The sequence below is a fragment of the Streptopelia decaocto genome (genome assembly GCF_964273445.1).
Source record: "Streptopelia decaocto genome assembly, chromosome: Z".
Taxonomy (NCBI): domain Eukaryota; kingdom Metazoa; phylum Chordata; class Aves; order Columbiformes; family Columbidae; genus Streptopelia; species Streptopelia decaocto.
Window position 1 is genome coordinate 4028441 of NC_138657.1, and position 16071 is coordinate 4044511.

At 39.8% G+C, this 16071-nt stretch overlaps 1 long non-coding RNA gene across 1 annotated transcript; it reads right to left on the minus strand.

The window, feature by feature from the left end:
* Positions 1 to 13173: 13173 nt before the first annotated feature.
* Positions 13174 to 15858, minus strand: LOC309451365. Its single transcript, XR_014186234.1, has 3 exons — positions 15737 to 15858; positions 15228 to 15353; positions 13174 to 14148 (listed from the first exon to the last, which is right to left on the minus strand). It is a non-coding gene; the product is annotated as an uncharacterized lncRNA (long non-coding RNA).
* Positions 15859 to 16071: the final 213 nt, after the last annotated feature.

Below are 16071 nucleotides of genomic sequence, written 5' to 3' on the forward strand. Positions count from 1 at the left end.
CCCTTTAGTATCACACTCTGTCACAGTACAAGCTTGTCAGAAAAGCCATTAATAAATAGCTTAAATTCACAAATTTTTCAATATAATCTCATAGAGGCATAGACCCATCTACAATATTCCAAGATGTGCAAAACATCACACTGAATGTTTGGGGAAATGCGCAGCTGGTTACCCTGAGCCAGCCTGAAATCTGCACCCTTCTCCCATTGTCAGAAACCCAGGCTTTTCAAAAGAGTTTTTAGTAGATACAAAGTGGAAATCTGAGTATGTTTAGACTAACAAAGTCTACACTAATTTATATGAGAAAATCCCTCTGGGTTTTTTATAAGATTATGTTGTTGAAATTGGCTTCTTCCCACTATTTCCACACCCAGACATGACAACAAATCTTCCAAGTCCATGGCTTTGACATCTTATGTAAAGAATTCAGGGTCAGTAGGATGGAAGATATGACTGTGTTAACTCAGGCTCTTTTCGCTTGACAAAGTTTTGGCGAAAGAACTGAGTTTTCCACTCCTTTCATCTACTTGATAGTGAGAGAAAAAAAAAATGGAAAAGATGACTGATGTCCTAGGTAGGGCAAGTGGCTTAGTTTTCATATATAAATATGAAATACTCTTAGAACAAAAGACAATATAGATTATTTGTCCAAACTAAATTCAACGTAAGGTGGACATAAATTGCAGTGGTAAGTGGCACTAGAGGAATGGTGATAATTCACTACTGCACCACTTTACAAAAGTGTATCATGCTTCAGACTGCCGTCTAGACAAATCTCTTCTTACAAAGATACTTCAGTAATCTCCTGGAAGTACATCATCTAAATGAAGTAATTTCAATTTGAGTTACAAATAAGAGCTGTTCTTATCTAGAACTTGAGGTCAGTAGCAGATGTTACAAATTCCTACAGACGCATGCCCAAAGAGAAGGATTTTTTTTTTTTTAATGGCAGAAATCTGCTAGCTATTCTTGCCTTATCTGCAACAGCTGAGCAATCTTTCAGTGCCATGAGGAGATTGAAAACTTGGCTCATATCTAGCATGGACAAGCTTGCCTTAATCACATTGCTCTTTTACATGTGCACAAGGACATCAACATTGACAGTGCTGCAGTAAAGCAGCCATTTGCTGAAAACAACTGTCATCATTGTCAAGTTTTTTGGAACCTTTTATATGTGATTTGTGTGACAAAGCTTGTATAATTCTGTTTATCAGCTGCAGGAACAAAATTCCATAAGGAGGATATATGGAGAAACACACTGGACATATCTGACACTCTAAAGCAAAAGGATTAGAGAACATTACAATACAAATCAACTGCAATAGCCAGAGCTTCCAGTTCCCATTTAAATGAATTTTGAGTGTTTTCACAAAAGGTTGCAAGAGCTGAAGTAAAAAAAATGTTGTCTTTAATTTAAAAGTCAGTCTTTTTCTAAATTCTTCATGCATTTGTTCAGCCTGGAGAAGAGAAGACTCTGAGGAGACCTTATTGCAGTCTTTCAGTACCTAAAAGGGACCTACTAGAAAGATGGTGAGAGACTTTTTGAAAGGGCGTGTAGTGATAGGACAAGGAGTACTGGCTTTAAACTGAAAGAGAGGAGATAAAGATTAGATATAAAGAAATTCTTCCGCATGAGGGTGGTGAGGCCCTGGCACAGGCTGCCCAGAGAAGTTGTGGATGCCCCATCCCTGCAGACATCTCAGGCCTGGCTAGATGGGGCACTGAGCAACCTGGTCTAGTGGAAGGTGTCCCTGCTCATGGCAGAGGGTTGGAACTAGGTGATCTTTAAGGTCCTGTCAAACCCAAACCGTTCTATGATTCTATGATCTTTCTTTCTATACTAATTTGCCACTGAACCTGTAAAGATATGCTTGAAAAAGGAATCATAATTAATATATGTGTGGTGCCAACTGCGACTTGGGATTTTTTAAGCCAACATGAAAGGCTCAGAATAGGTATAAACCAGTTAGAAACTCTAAAGTATGTGGTAAAATGCTGCAGAGGGTGGGACAGAAACCCTATTTAGGATTAGATTTATTTAGACGTGGTACTGGCACCTAACCTATGCCTATGCCAGCTATTGTCAGGGCTCAGATCTTCCAGCACATCTCAAGACCAGTCTCTTTGCATCTGTCAGTCTTCAAGTTACTGGACCACTTACACAAATCTGTAAATGCCTCTTGGCAACCTTGGCACCATGATACTTTCAGCTTTCATCCTTTCCTAGGTATAAGAATTTTTAAAAATCATAAAATCTAACAGTATTAAACAGTCAGCATTTCATTAATAACAGTCTGAAAGCACACAAAGTTTTCTGCAACCAAATTTGAGGCTTAGTGCTGTTTCTGATCACCTGAAGTCCTAATGCCTCTAGTTTGCCTTACAGAAGTGTTTTATTTCTCCCTTTCAATCAACCTTTCTTCCTATTGAACCATAAAATAGCTAGTAAAGAAGAACCAAGCATGTTTGCCCAGACAGATCCTGTCTCACATCTCAGGTACGTTATTGAGGACAGCTTTGAATTTATTCCTGTGGTTCTCTCCAGACTGTGCATTAATGCTGCAAGATCTACCAGCCCCTGAACTCCTGCACTGTCCCCATGGAACGCTAACAAGAGACCAGTGGTCTAAACCATGCCATTAACAACTAACTTTGTATAACCTTAATCACAATTTCTAAAGATGAATTTTATATATGTATTCAGCCATAGACCTGTTGATTCTCTGAGCTGTTCCAGTCGATTTTTCCAACACATACTTGCAATGCCTGGGAGATATCTCGCAACAGGCTCTACAATTACTGGTATTTATCTTGAATTAAAGAGGAGGCGGGGGGAGAGCAAAGGAGGGAGAGGAGGGATTGTGGGCACAGTACAAATTAGGCCCAGAGAGTTTCATAACTCCCAAGAGCATCTAGTGCACACTGTCAAAGTGAATGGTGTCTCAGAGTTAATTTGGTTGGTGGCCAGGGGCTACAAATAATTCTCTTGCCCGCAGCCAAGGTTACTCAGCTGTGTAATATGGATGAAAGCCCTGGCTTCTGCAAAGACTCAGTGTCATGGACATGGTTTTGCCATGCAGGGGAAGCTTTGAGCTATATAGCATTGTATAGGTGTTGCTTTGAGCTTACAATGTAATGCATTTCTAATTGTTCCTGAAGTTTAGGAAGACTAAAATGCTTAATCTTCCTGATGACAAAAGGAAGCAGGAAAATAAAGTGACACACTTGAATGAACTGTGAGGAAATAAAGTGCACAACATGTGATAATGCCATGACTCTGTGTTACTGCGCATTTCTGGGCTGAAAAGATACGGCTTGATGGGTAATTTGTCATGCTGTGCAATAGAGAACAACAGTAAAGAGACTTCAGACAGAAGAAAATTACACAAATAGTAGGGTGGAAAGGTATAATTGAAGATGGCAAAAGACTGAAAGAAAGACATTTAAAATTACTGTACTGACCTACTAAATGCACTTGGGCGTGGAATCCTGGCCCCACAAGAAGAGGCATTAAACGACTGCAGGCTGTGACACTACTACAGGATAATGCCAGTCTTATGGAGCTCTTAGAGGATAAAAAAATCCAGTGTTAGCTGAAAAAAAAAAAAAAAATCAGACCCTTGTTTTTTGCATGCATGCACAGCCTGAATGAATAGTGAATTTACAGCAAGGGAAAATTTACCTGTGGCTAAAACTCACACCTAGTATCTGAGCCCATGGAACCAAGACCTCATGTTTTTCTTGTGAACTGCACAACAACTCACTCTCTGCCAGTGGGACGTGTGGTGCACTGTGTCTGTAGACAACCCTACTGATCTGAGCGAGTATTTGCTGCTACTTCAGCTGATTTGTCCTCTTGCCGCTGAAGAGAGAAATTATACCCAGAGATACCAAAAGACCTGTGCTTCCCTCAGAGAAGCTGGCAGAGGCAAGGGCAAACACAAATGTGTTCAGCATGTCTACTGTTTCTCAAACTCTTGTCTCCTTAGCAAAAGTTCTCAGGAGGAGTTTGAGTCTCTCCCCTAGGACACAGAATTTTGCACTATAGAAAGAAGATTAGATGCCTTCTAATATGGTATGTGCAAATAACCTTCTGTTCATCCTCCTGCCTGTTCTTCTTCCCATAAGCTCCTAGCACGTCAGGTGAAGGTGCACTAAAAGAAAGAGAGGGAGACCTTATTTTTTCCCTTTGATTTATTACGTTTTGGGCCCCTTATGACAAGAAAGACCTTGAGGTGCTGGTGCACATTCAGAAAAGGACAACGAACCTGGTGAGGGGCTGGAGCACAAGAGTGATGGGGAGTGGCTGAGGGACCTGGGGGTTCAGCTGGAGAACAGGAGCTGAGGGGAGACCTTCTGATCTCTGAACTGCCTGAAAGGAGCTTGGAACCAGGTAGGGTAGGGCTCCCAAGAAACAAGCACCAGGATGAAAAGAAATGGCCTTAAGTTGCACTGGTGGAGGCTTGGATTGGATATTAGAAAACATTTATTCACAGAAAGGGTTGTCAGGCATTAGAACAGGCTGCCCAGTGCAGTGGTAGAGTTACCATCCCTGGAGGGGTTTAAAAGACACATAGATGAGGTTCTCAGTGACATGGTTTAGTGCCAGGGCTGGGTTAATGGTGATCTTGAAGGTCTTTTCCAACCAAAATGATCCTATGATTATATGATTCTGTACTTACTCATCTCGGAAAGATGTTGTGCATTCACATGAAAAAATATCTGAGGCCTTCATAACCCTTAAGGTGAAGACAGCTACCAAATATTGAGATAAAGTCTCATAGCTTCACGTCTTCATGAATGTGAAATGCTCATATTACCAGCTAATTTCTTACATTCACTGATGCACTTCTGTGTAACACAAAGAAGAATACCACCAGCACATTAATAGCTTTGTCTTTGTTGTTTCAGGAGGCTTTTGAATTCAACCTTCATATCTGCATGCTCTTTTATTCAAGATAAATCAGAGCGTACATCTCTTTCTGTCCTTGGGGCTATGTGAAACACCAAAAAATCATACCAAAATGAGTTTCCCAGGGTTTCCTTGTTGCTGATACAGTATGCTGGCACAACAGGGAAAGCATTGCTGATTCGACAGTTCGCCAGGTTCCTGAAGCATTGTACTCTACAAGAAAGCCAGAGCAGCTGCAGAATGTGGTTCTACCCTATTGAAGAGATTTGCTAAAACTTTTTGCTACTGTACAAACATTTTGACCATAAAAATAAATGATCTAAAGAGAGAATCTGTAGCTAGCTTGCTGTCAATTTAAATAAACAATGAAGCAATACAGAAACTACAATAGCAATTGTTGCTCCATGACCTACACTTTTCAAAAGGCCACTTCTAGTGCATTTTGATACTAAATGAAGAGAATAATTTAGTAAAATAAGTTTCTGTGTTTATTTATCATACACCATTTGGTAATAGTCAGGGCCTTGTGTGATTCTGTGGCAACTAAATTTGCCAGAGAATCCAACCACTGCTGCAGATGCACACTGCAGGATGCAGACTGTCATTTTTAAAACTAAAATAGGGAGTTTTTTGCCTTTAGTAGTGAAGAAAATCTTCCAGATGTTAACTGAAAATAGAGTTATGGAGAGATACGTGCCTAAGGTTGCGGGCGGCCTAACACAATGGCTCTAATAGGCATGAACTCCCCCTTGATTTTAATTGTTAATTAAACCAGAAATCTTGATAGCCATTATTTAAACGGTCAGTGATGCTAAGTATTTCTCAGCTGCTTGTTATCCTAATCTCTGCTTCCCAGACCATCTTTATATTCTTGCCAAATTTGATAAATTTCAGCTCCCCCATATCTACTCCCCAAACTTTCTGTTTATTGTGCTGACAACTCTTGGTACTAATATTGCAGTCTGCAGTTCACTTAAAAATGAAAAATTAAGTCTGGCATAAGATCAATAGGATGCAATATAAGATTACATACCATACAATGCTGTATGATACACCATCGTGTAATTTTGGTAAAGACTTCAATTTTTTTTTATTATTTGCTTGCAGCATTGCCTGAAATCTAAATCTTTTGCTACAGAAAACTGCAGCTGCAGTGAGCTGCAGCGAGCTGTAGCATAAGATTGGGTCATAAATAAAGCATATCATAGAATGCCAGTCATAAGTGATGGTTCTGATTCAAGTCCTCATGTAAAATATTTCTGTTGCGCTCATGTATCTTACCCATTTCAAAACTTGCGTGCTTTATTGACATTTCCCAGACTATAGTGTATGAATATAAAAGTAACAAAAGATCGAGCACCTCAGCTGGTGTAAATTAGTGTCTGTTCAGTGGGAGTGATGCCAGTTGTGTTGGCTGAGGACTGGTGCATGGAAAATGACTGGGAAAGTATAGCTGGGATTCTGCATAATGTTTCCTATTAGTAATCTTATGTTCAAGTGTTCCCAAAGAGATGAGAGGCTGTCTCCTTGTCCTCACAAAAACAAAAAATTATGAGAAAAAAAAAAAAAAGCCACTTTCCCTTGAGGTTTACTCCTCAGTCAGCTATAAAAATTACAGCTGATCAACCAGTTGCCCCATTTTTTGCTCTTAGGACACAAATTATGAGTCGTTGACCTTGAGGGAGAAGTTAGGAATGAGAGAGGGAGTAGATCCCTGCCAGGGTGCAATCCTTCCCTTGGCAAGGTGCAGTTCCTGCACCGTTCCCCTGGCACAGCTGTGTAAACAGGTATGCTGCTGGCCTGATTTATGGAGCCATAGCTTGAGGAAGAAGTCAGGGAATGAAACCTTGGACAACTCTCAAAAGGAAAACTTCAGCTTAAAAAAATTGTTCTTAGTGTTTAAGACTGAATACTTTATTCACTGTGAAGCAGTCCTTCATGCTGGCTTTAATACCCCAAAATAAATCCATGTAATTGACAAAAAGTGGCAAGAACACATTAGTGTTCACAGAACCATTCTGCTTCCTTATGGAAATTTTGGCTTTTCTGTTATCTGGGGGAGGGCGGGTGGGATCATAAACAAAATAACTTTTACCTGAATAAATCCGTCATGTTACTTACAAAAAAAAAAAAAAATGGTTGAAATTATTAACTGTTTTTATATACAGTTAGTTAAAACTCATTTGAGGCCATTTATAGAAAGCACAGGACTTGGGCTCATTTCACACTATTTTGACTATATTTATGGGCTAAATAGTGGTATTTTTCCCTTTCCAGAATGGTGGAATTTTCAAGACTATTAGTTTTCATTCAAAAATGGACAAGAGCTATCCCTACCTAGAGGGTCATAAATTGATTTCATGGACCTACAGTATAAGTTAGCTGTCTTACGTTGGCAGAATCAGCCAACAAAATAATTGGTTAACCTGCAAATTCTTCCTCAGTAAAACAGTGTTTACAAAGCATATTCTCTAGCCTGAGGTTTCAGACTCATTTGTATTTTTTTTTTTTATATTCTGACTACCTTTCTTAAGCAGCTTTTGCCCAGAACATTTACAGGAGGAAGCTAAGCTGAAGTTGTTTATTTCCTGAAAAGGATGTCCTACTGTTTTTCGTAACCTGAGATTTAAGGGTTAGAGAATGGTGCCCTGAAGATCTCATAACTATTCTTACATGACTTTGGAAGCTCTAGGTTTGCATTTGCTGGACCAAGTGGGTCAAATCTGTCACTCTATCCTCCCTAATTCATTTCTGCCAGAAGGGACTATGTCCAAGCCATACTTCAGCAGATCGAATTTGTACTTGATATTTTTCCTCTCACGCCACTGCCCGTCATTGCCCTATTCGAGGAGTTGTGTCAAGTGATTGGCCTGGCCGAGATACAGAAATTGTCAGTGTTGTGTCGCCTAGGATGCTGAGGGGTAAGATGACCAGGAACAGAAGGTCCACGTCAGGCATAGCTGTCTACTGTCATCACTGAAGTCTAGAAACCTGCCAGACAAGCGGCAGATTACACCTTTTATCCAGGTCATTAAATACCTGGATTTCTGTGACAACAGAGTTACACCGCTCTCCACACATAGGATGATCAGCTGCAGCTACAGAAGCTTCCCATGTGAAGAGGCACTTTTTGATGCTCTGTCCTGCGAGGTGGCACCCTCTTTCCACCACTGCTAAAGTTAGAAACACACATATCCACTATTTTTCTTCTTCTTTTTTTTTTTTTTTTTTCTTCATGCAACTGTTGTTTGATGTATGCTATGATCAAAACATTAACCCTTTCGCCCAGACTCACCTGCTGGCAGATGACTGGTGCTGGCTGTCCTCCATGGTTCCCTGCTTTTCTATTCACAGTATCACAGTGTCACAGTATGTTTGGGATTAGAAGGGACCTCAAAAGATCATCTAGTCCAATCCCCCTGCTGGAGCAGGAACGCCTAGGTGAGGTCGCACAGGAACATGTCCAGGCGGGTTTTGAATGTCTCCAGAGAAGGAGACTCCACAACCCCCCTGGGCAGCCTGTTCCAGTGCTCTGTCACCCTTACTGAGAAGAAGTTTTTTCTCAAATTTAAGTGGAACCTCTTGTGTTCCAGCTTGATCCCATTACCCCTTGTCCTATCATTGTTTGCCACCGAGAAGAGCCTGGCTCCATCCTCATGGCACTCACCCTTTATATATTTATAAACATTAATAAGGTCACCCCTCAGTCTCCTCTTCTCCAAACTAAAGAGCCCCAGCTCCCTCAGCCTTTCTTCGTAAGAGAGGTGCTCCACTCCCTTAATCATCTTCGTTGCCCTGCGCTGGACCCTCTCCAGCAGTTCCCTGTCCTTCTTGAACTGAGGGGCCCAGAATTCTGTCAACACCTTCATTTCGTTGAAAAAATACTCTCCCTCTGGCTCAATGGAGCACTGCAGCCATATCATCAACACACAACTTATTTTCTCCTATCTTGTTGATGAGGGTTGCAGCCATGTTTGAAACAGGATGAACTGCAGACTTCTTATCAAATCTGTGTCTTTCCTTCACCCCCAAAAACCAAAGCCAGGGCATTTTTCCCTAGAGTCCGCATGTGTAGTGTGTACTGCATTTCTACAAACACACCTGCAAGATGAGAACATGTTTTCCACTTCCATTTGTAATCTCAACCTGAGTCCATCCAAAACCCACTGTTCCTTAGGACCATCATGAGGAAAGGTGACCTAGGTAGGTGAACCTCTGCCTGCAAGCATTGATAAGGGAAAGAGAAAGGAAGAAGCTGCCAAGGCTCTGATTGCCCTAACAGGCTGTGATGGCCCTGATAAGCCTCCACCTGGGCACCCCCCACACCCACGCCCCCACCTCCATTTAAGCTCAGCCTAGGGCCTTAACTAGCTGAAGCTATGTTTGAAGTGTAGTAGTCTCCGGATGGACACCAGACTTTCACTGTGGGTAGCTGTCTCCTGGCTATGTCCCTCCTTGGGCACCAGTCTCATCTTTGCCCTGTCCCCTGGATGGAATAAGCAGCCATGCTGTAGCCTCATCTCCACCTCCTGCTGCTCCTGACTGTGCTCTTCAGGTGGCCCTTGGACCTGACTGATCACTTCACCCTGTGCAGACTCTGTGGACTAATTACAGTCTTCATCCTGGACCACATTACACCCTCTTAAAGTCTTATTAGAGCAGCTGAGTGTATATTTACCTTATCAGAAAGGTGGAAGCATTAATGACCAAGAAATATTTGCCAAAAGTCAAGTCCTTAAATCAGTAAGTGAGATGATCATAGTAAGCACCCTAAGTTTCCATTTTTCACATCTTATCTGATGTATTTCAACGGTTGTAAATACTATTATAATCACTCCAGCTTCATGGCAGCTGATGTGCTATACATGTTTGAGAGCGTGGTATCAATTAACTATGTTATCTATAATGCCATGCCTGCAATTACTACTACTTCACAACTTATCATTAATGCCTTTGACAGGGTTTTTCCAAAGTAACATTTATTTAGAGGTTAATCAAAATTCCTAAGACTGCTATTTATTATAATCTGATTTTGGATAATTGTCCAAATCAGTGGCTCTTAGAGGCAGCAGTTTTGTTTCAGTCTCAATGAATATGGTACATTAATGCCAAAAAAGAACAGAGGATTAGAATCACATTTTTGTACATGCAAGTGGCTACTGCAAAACTCAGTTCTCCAGAATGTATGAATTCTACCAGAAGTTGTCTGCTAGTTGGAAGGCTAGGTGACGCTTGCTTCCATGCTAGGAGCTGGTAGAGTGGGACAAAGAGAGGACGTCAAGGTGAGGTTTGTTCCCTGTATCATTCCAAGGAGCAGGAAAATGGAGTGAAGAGAGAAAGAACAAGCTAGATATTCATCCTTTTGCACTAGAAATCGAGACTGAGCAGATAAGGAGCTGACACATCTGTCCCAATACGAGGCAAACCATGCATAATTTAGTGTGTACCTCAGTGAGCCCTCAGATTCTGAGATAGTATAATGTCCAGTGCTTAAAATACCACAAATACCAGAATTAGTTGGCTTTATGTATACAGGCATGACAATATCTTTTAATCTCTTCTCTCTCTTTGGTGCCAGATTCCAAATTGAAGCTTCAGACAAGTACTCATGACCTGGTATTTCCCTGGTGAACTTCCCTTTGGCAGATATGCCATCTGGTCAGGCACCAGGTATATTCCTAAGACTGTCCATGAACCTCTTCTATTATTCCAAAATCCATAGGTGTTAGAGATTCCCACTGAAACAACTTTCCACATTTGATTTTTGTTCAGTTTTTCTAACATATGTAATCTAGAATACCACTCTTCCTGTTCATTTCAAGTAACTGCTGAATCATTCTAGAAAATCCAGGAAAAAAGCACTTACTCAGAAGGATAGCTTTAAAGCTTAATGGTTGAAATCTGGCAACTCACAAACAATGACAAATCTCAACGAGAAACATTAGGCAACCTTGTGTATGGTTGTGGTACCAGATCCACCTAAAATAATAAGTTCAAAATCAACTATTCATATAGTAAAAAGGCTTTAAAAAAAGAGGCCCATTTATGTGGTTTTTAGTAAGCATATTTTGTAGACACCAGGACAAATGCAAAATAAATCTCTTATCTATTGAACTTATTCATAAAACTGGAGCTTGCAGGAGTTTGGGAGACAATAGCAAAATATGAAAAAAGCTTTGCAAGAGCAGTTGAATCATTTTTACATAAAACTGGGAACGTTTAGTGGAACCCTTTATTCCACTGATCCTTTCCAATGTTTATTATAAATACTCCTTTTCAAATAATTAATTTGACAATACACCATATTGCTGATTTGCACTAAAATGTTTTGGTTCTAAAAGCTTGTAACATTTTGAGGTTTTCGGTTTTGCTTTCAGATACTGTCTATGAATCACTCCCCTTCATATTTATATTTCAATTCCTGGGCAACTATACTGGCAATTAGTATGTAAAACAGTTATACAAAAAAGCAGATCAGTCTGCAATAAATCATACTTTGGCAGAGAAGGTCACTATTAATTTATTACTTTAAAGTAACTTATAATCAGTGTAACTGTTCTGCAGTAAACATTCCTGGGGAAGCCCTCCTCTCTCAGAATCCTGGAGCGCATTTAAATTAACAGAATACATGTACCTGAGTTCCCACAGACTGCAGCTGCTCACACTATAGATCTATAGACTCATGCTATAGATCTATTCACCAGTAACTCACTGCAAGGTCAGCTTCTTCTCTCTCATTCACCTCTCTTCCCTTCCTCTTCACTGGTTTTAATTTTTCTTTTTGAAAAGTTGCTTTTATTTTAGGATATATAAAATGGAAAAGTAGAGAAGCACATTCCAAAGTTTTCTCTTTCCCCCATTCTAAAAAGACACGCTATTGCCAAGGAAGGTTGGTCCAGATGATCCTTGACGTCCATTCTAACCTGCTATTTTATTATTTTCCCTGCCTTCAACTACATTTATGAAAATTTGACTGTTTCTGCAACACAACCTGCATCTCCCTCTGGTTACAAGCAGCCAGTGCCACAAACAGAATTATTCCCACTGAAACACCATCTCTTCCTTCTGTCTTCTTCTCTACCTCGTGCCTTGCTCTGGATTTACTCAATTTTCTTTTGTAACTTATGGACCTACAGATTTCTGAACTTTCATTGTGCAATTTGTTTCCTAAATAAAGTTCTTCTACTTCAAAATGTGGCTTCTCACCACTGCTAACTGCCATTTAAATGGACAGACATCTCACCTTTTCTATTATACCTCAACTCTATACCCTTTCCTCAAAACTGTTTAGAATTGTGGGGCTAAATTCACCTTTTTCCTACTGCAGTTCTACTGTCTATATGACTCACCATTTACTTTCTCTTCAGAAACAAAATCCCAGCTCCTCTCCTGTATTAGGAAAACCTACACAACATTTCCCCCCATCCCATCTCTTGCCAAACGTATGTTCACATTCTTTCTGTGTTCGGACTCTGCACAACAATATAGGGAAGGCCACGTGCAATCTCACGTGCATATGTTTAGTGCTGTATACATGTATTTATGTACATTTACAAAACAGCGGTTTCATTCTCTATCACATTGCTATTGTAACTTGTGTATTTCCCTCCTGGCAACTGTCTGCTTCTACCAGTGGAAGCAGATTCTGTATTTTCAGCTTTCCCACCCCTTCTCAAGCCCAAGTTTGGGCCATCTTTTCTGTGTACAGCAGCTGTTTTTCAGTCAGTCAGGTTTCATCCTCAGTCCTTTTCAGCTGCATATGTTTCCAGCATGAAAGGGTCAGAATTTAGGGCCTGTTTATGCCCTGATGGCTCCAAAATAACAGGAGTTGCTCCTTGGAGAATTCCTCGTCCACATTTTACTCTGCTGATGATCTTTAAAAGCCTTCAGAGAACTCAGCTCACTTTTCTTTTTGCAGCAATACTCCCTACACTTTTGCTGTATTCTCAAATGTTTTCCCATTTTTTTCTTCACTTATTTGTATCGATCTATGAATTCAAAAAGCATGCAGAGAGCCTTTGTGTTTGTGAAGTACATGTAAGATGATGGTGCTATAAAAGTGGTCTGTGGAAAACTAAAATAGTAATAATAAGTTGGGCATATGATGATCTAGAGTTGTATAATATGCCCATTATCATACGATCTGTGCAGTTTTGTCATAGCTTTTTAGCACCTGAAAAACTGAATATAGGCCAACTGTTGTATCTCTATTTTACGTGATAGAGAAGGGAGACAGATTTTATCTGCAATATGCTCAGGCTGACTTTCTAGCATTTTGGAAGTGATTCTTTAACAAATGCTAGGAAGAAAAAAAAAAAAAAAAAAAAAGACATCTTGGATAAAAAAGCTAAAAACCATAAAGCTGAGAACATATTACTTAGATGAAGATTTATGTGCCCAAGTGATACCACTACCAATTTTCCTCATCCCTTTCTTTCCCTGAGATCTGTGGCTAGGGAGAATCAGATTTTTGCCTGTTATGTAGTGGCAACAGGGCAAATCTCACTTCCTCGGTTTCAAGCCAAGCAGTCCTGCCACTCAAGTACCTAACTGAAATTTTATTTGCTCTGGATGGTGAACAAAGTCAGAGCTTCCTTATGCAGGTCAGGCTGAACACACAGAGGGCTGAGCGCCGGTCTCTTTTTCTACTTCCCCACTTAGTATCCAACAACCTTAACCTTGTAGTAAGGACAGGCATGTGATGGAAGGGAAATGCACAAAACTGTCATGTGTGCTGCATCCTTCCCCGGAGGCTTGCAAGTTTCACCTCTCTGATATGTTTAGTTGGCTCGGAGTTGAAGTTCTTGGGAGCAATCATGATCCGAGGTCTCACGTGGCAATGGGCAGGAGGAATGGGCCAGCCCACAGGAAGATCACCCACCAAAACTTTCACAGCAAGCCAGAGAACAGTCAAATCATAGAATCAAGTCAGAGAATAACAGAATCGTAGAATAACATAGGCTGGAAAGAACCTTCAAAGGTCTAGTCCAACCACGTGCCATGAGCAGGCAGGTTCAGCTAGCCCACACCACCATCAAATTTCTGAAATAAAATCTTTACACATTTTTAAATGCATATGCACAAACAAAAGTATAAGCTTGATGAGGAGAATCTAACACGCAAAAAGGTGACGACTTTCATTAGATGGAAAAAGTGTTACGGAGTTTCTACAAAGGCTGTTCCAGGCTGATCGGTGGAGAGATCGTTTTTGCCATCTGCACTCAGCAGGGACTGGGCTGTTGAGACAAGGTTGGAAATAAAAAACAGAAACAGCAGTAAATGAAAATAATACGTAGAGATACAAACTTAGCAAATCAAGACTCTAAACCAGTTGGATTTCAGTGAGAACTACCAGGTCTTTCTAAACAGAAATGGGTTTTGCTGATAGCAGCTGTAATTAGCGAGGCATTTTAGTGTTACAACCTGGCCCAGGTGGAGAAAATGTTTTCTATCAACAAAATTAAGACAGGATTTAAAAAAAAAAAAAAAAAAAAAGAAAATACATACAGAATGTTAACAAACTGATACAAATCGCTCATTTTCGCACTTTGCAAATCAAACTACATTAAAAGTGTGTATCAGTTGTACCAGTCAATAGGTGGAATTCCAAAAGGGTTATAAACTTGAGCCAAGGCAACTTTGAAATAAGTACATTTGATCTGCAAAGGATCTTCTTCAGAATGATGGTTTTGAAAATAAATGTAGTTCATGCCCATGCTTCTTCCTCTGCATGGAAACATGGAGGCAGAAAATCCCTTATTTCTGTTTGTTCTTTGCTTTGATATTTTAACTAAGAAATGGGGCAGATGCATCATCATAAGAAAATTATTACTTTGCATTTCACTTAGTTCTTTGCTAAAGCAGTTCCTTTATTTTCAGTCTTTTGCTTCAGTTTCAAGACAACTGTTAAGTTCTTCACTTCTGTGACCTGCTACACAGTGACATAGGTATGTATGGCTGTTTCCAAAATAACCTGACTTCTTTGTATTTTTTTTCCTATTTCTTTTCAGAGAAATGGAAAAACAGACTACTTTAATGTAATTAGAGCAGTGCCTAAGTCTGATGATTACATGAACTAGGATAATTGTTTTTCAGACAGTAATGGATCACCAAAAATTTCAGAATTTTCATTTATTAGGACTTTTTGAATGTTGTTTTTAATCTAAGAGTGTGAGCAGATAGGAGGCTTGAAATACAACACATTGTTTTATCAAATATGTTGAAAACATAAGGTCTCTATTATGACAGATACAAACCCCAAGAACCAACCTTCCACAAAGTACCTCCTGTATAATTATTAAATAAAAACACTTACTTATTTGGTACTCAGCTTTTAAACCCTGAATAAGAGAAGTACATATTGAGAGAGAGGTACTTAAAATGTTTCCATGGATACAGGATGATGCCAATCAGGTCCATGTTTTTATCTGAAAGGGTGCCCCTGCAGAGACATACAGCTTGGTGAGTGGTTGTTTATACAAGTAAGTAAATAGGAACCTTGTTTATTTTACAAAGAGCTCCTGACCCACACTTCTTCTCATCGCTTTTTTAGAGGGAACATTTTGCTCCTTTTAAACAGCAGACTGTAATAAAATACACACTTCTGAATTTTTTCCTTAAAGTTGTTTGAGTTTATAACATAGTTTTCTAGTAGAAAATGGAGTATCTAGGTATGCCGCTGTCAATCCTGTTGGTGACTTCCTTTTAACTCTGCAAGAAGACATACTGATGCAAATTACCTCTTTCTATTTGAATCACCAGAAGCCACTTCCAGGAAGGAAAAAAAAAAAGGAAGGGGCAGATATAAATGATAAATACCCTTACCTTAATCCACTAAGGAGAAGAAGACCAAGTTTTGATTGCTTCTCTCAGAGGAGTCTCCATTTACTTTAGCTCCCATTTTAAAAGTGGTTGGTTCCTAGATTCCCACCGCATAAGTGCTACGAACATGTAATTTTGACATCCAGTCTCTCAACACTGCGTGCTTTCTAATTTTGGGAATGAGATTAATACCTCCTATTTGAGAGGTTTTAGTCTTCTAATATTTCTTTGGATAAAAAAGCACAATGAGTTAGTGAAAAGAAAGGCAATCAACTTTAATACTTAACACAGTTTAATAACCTGAATTGAAATATGTGTGTGCTGTATTTCCATTTAAA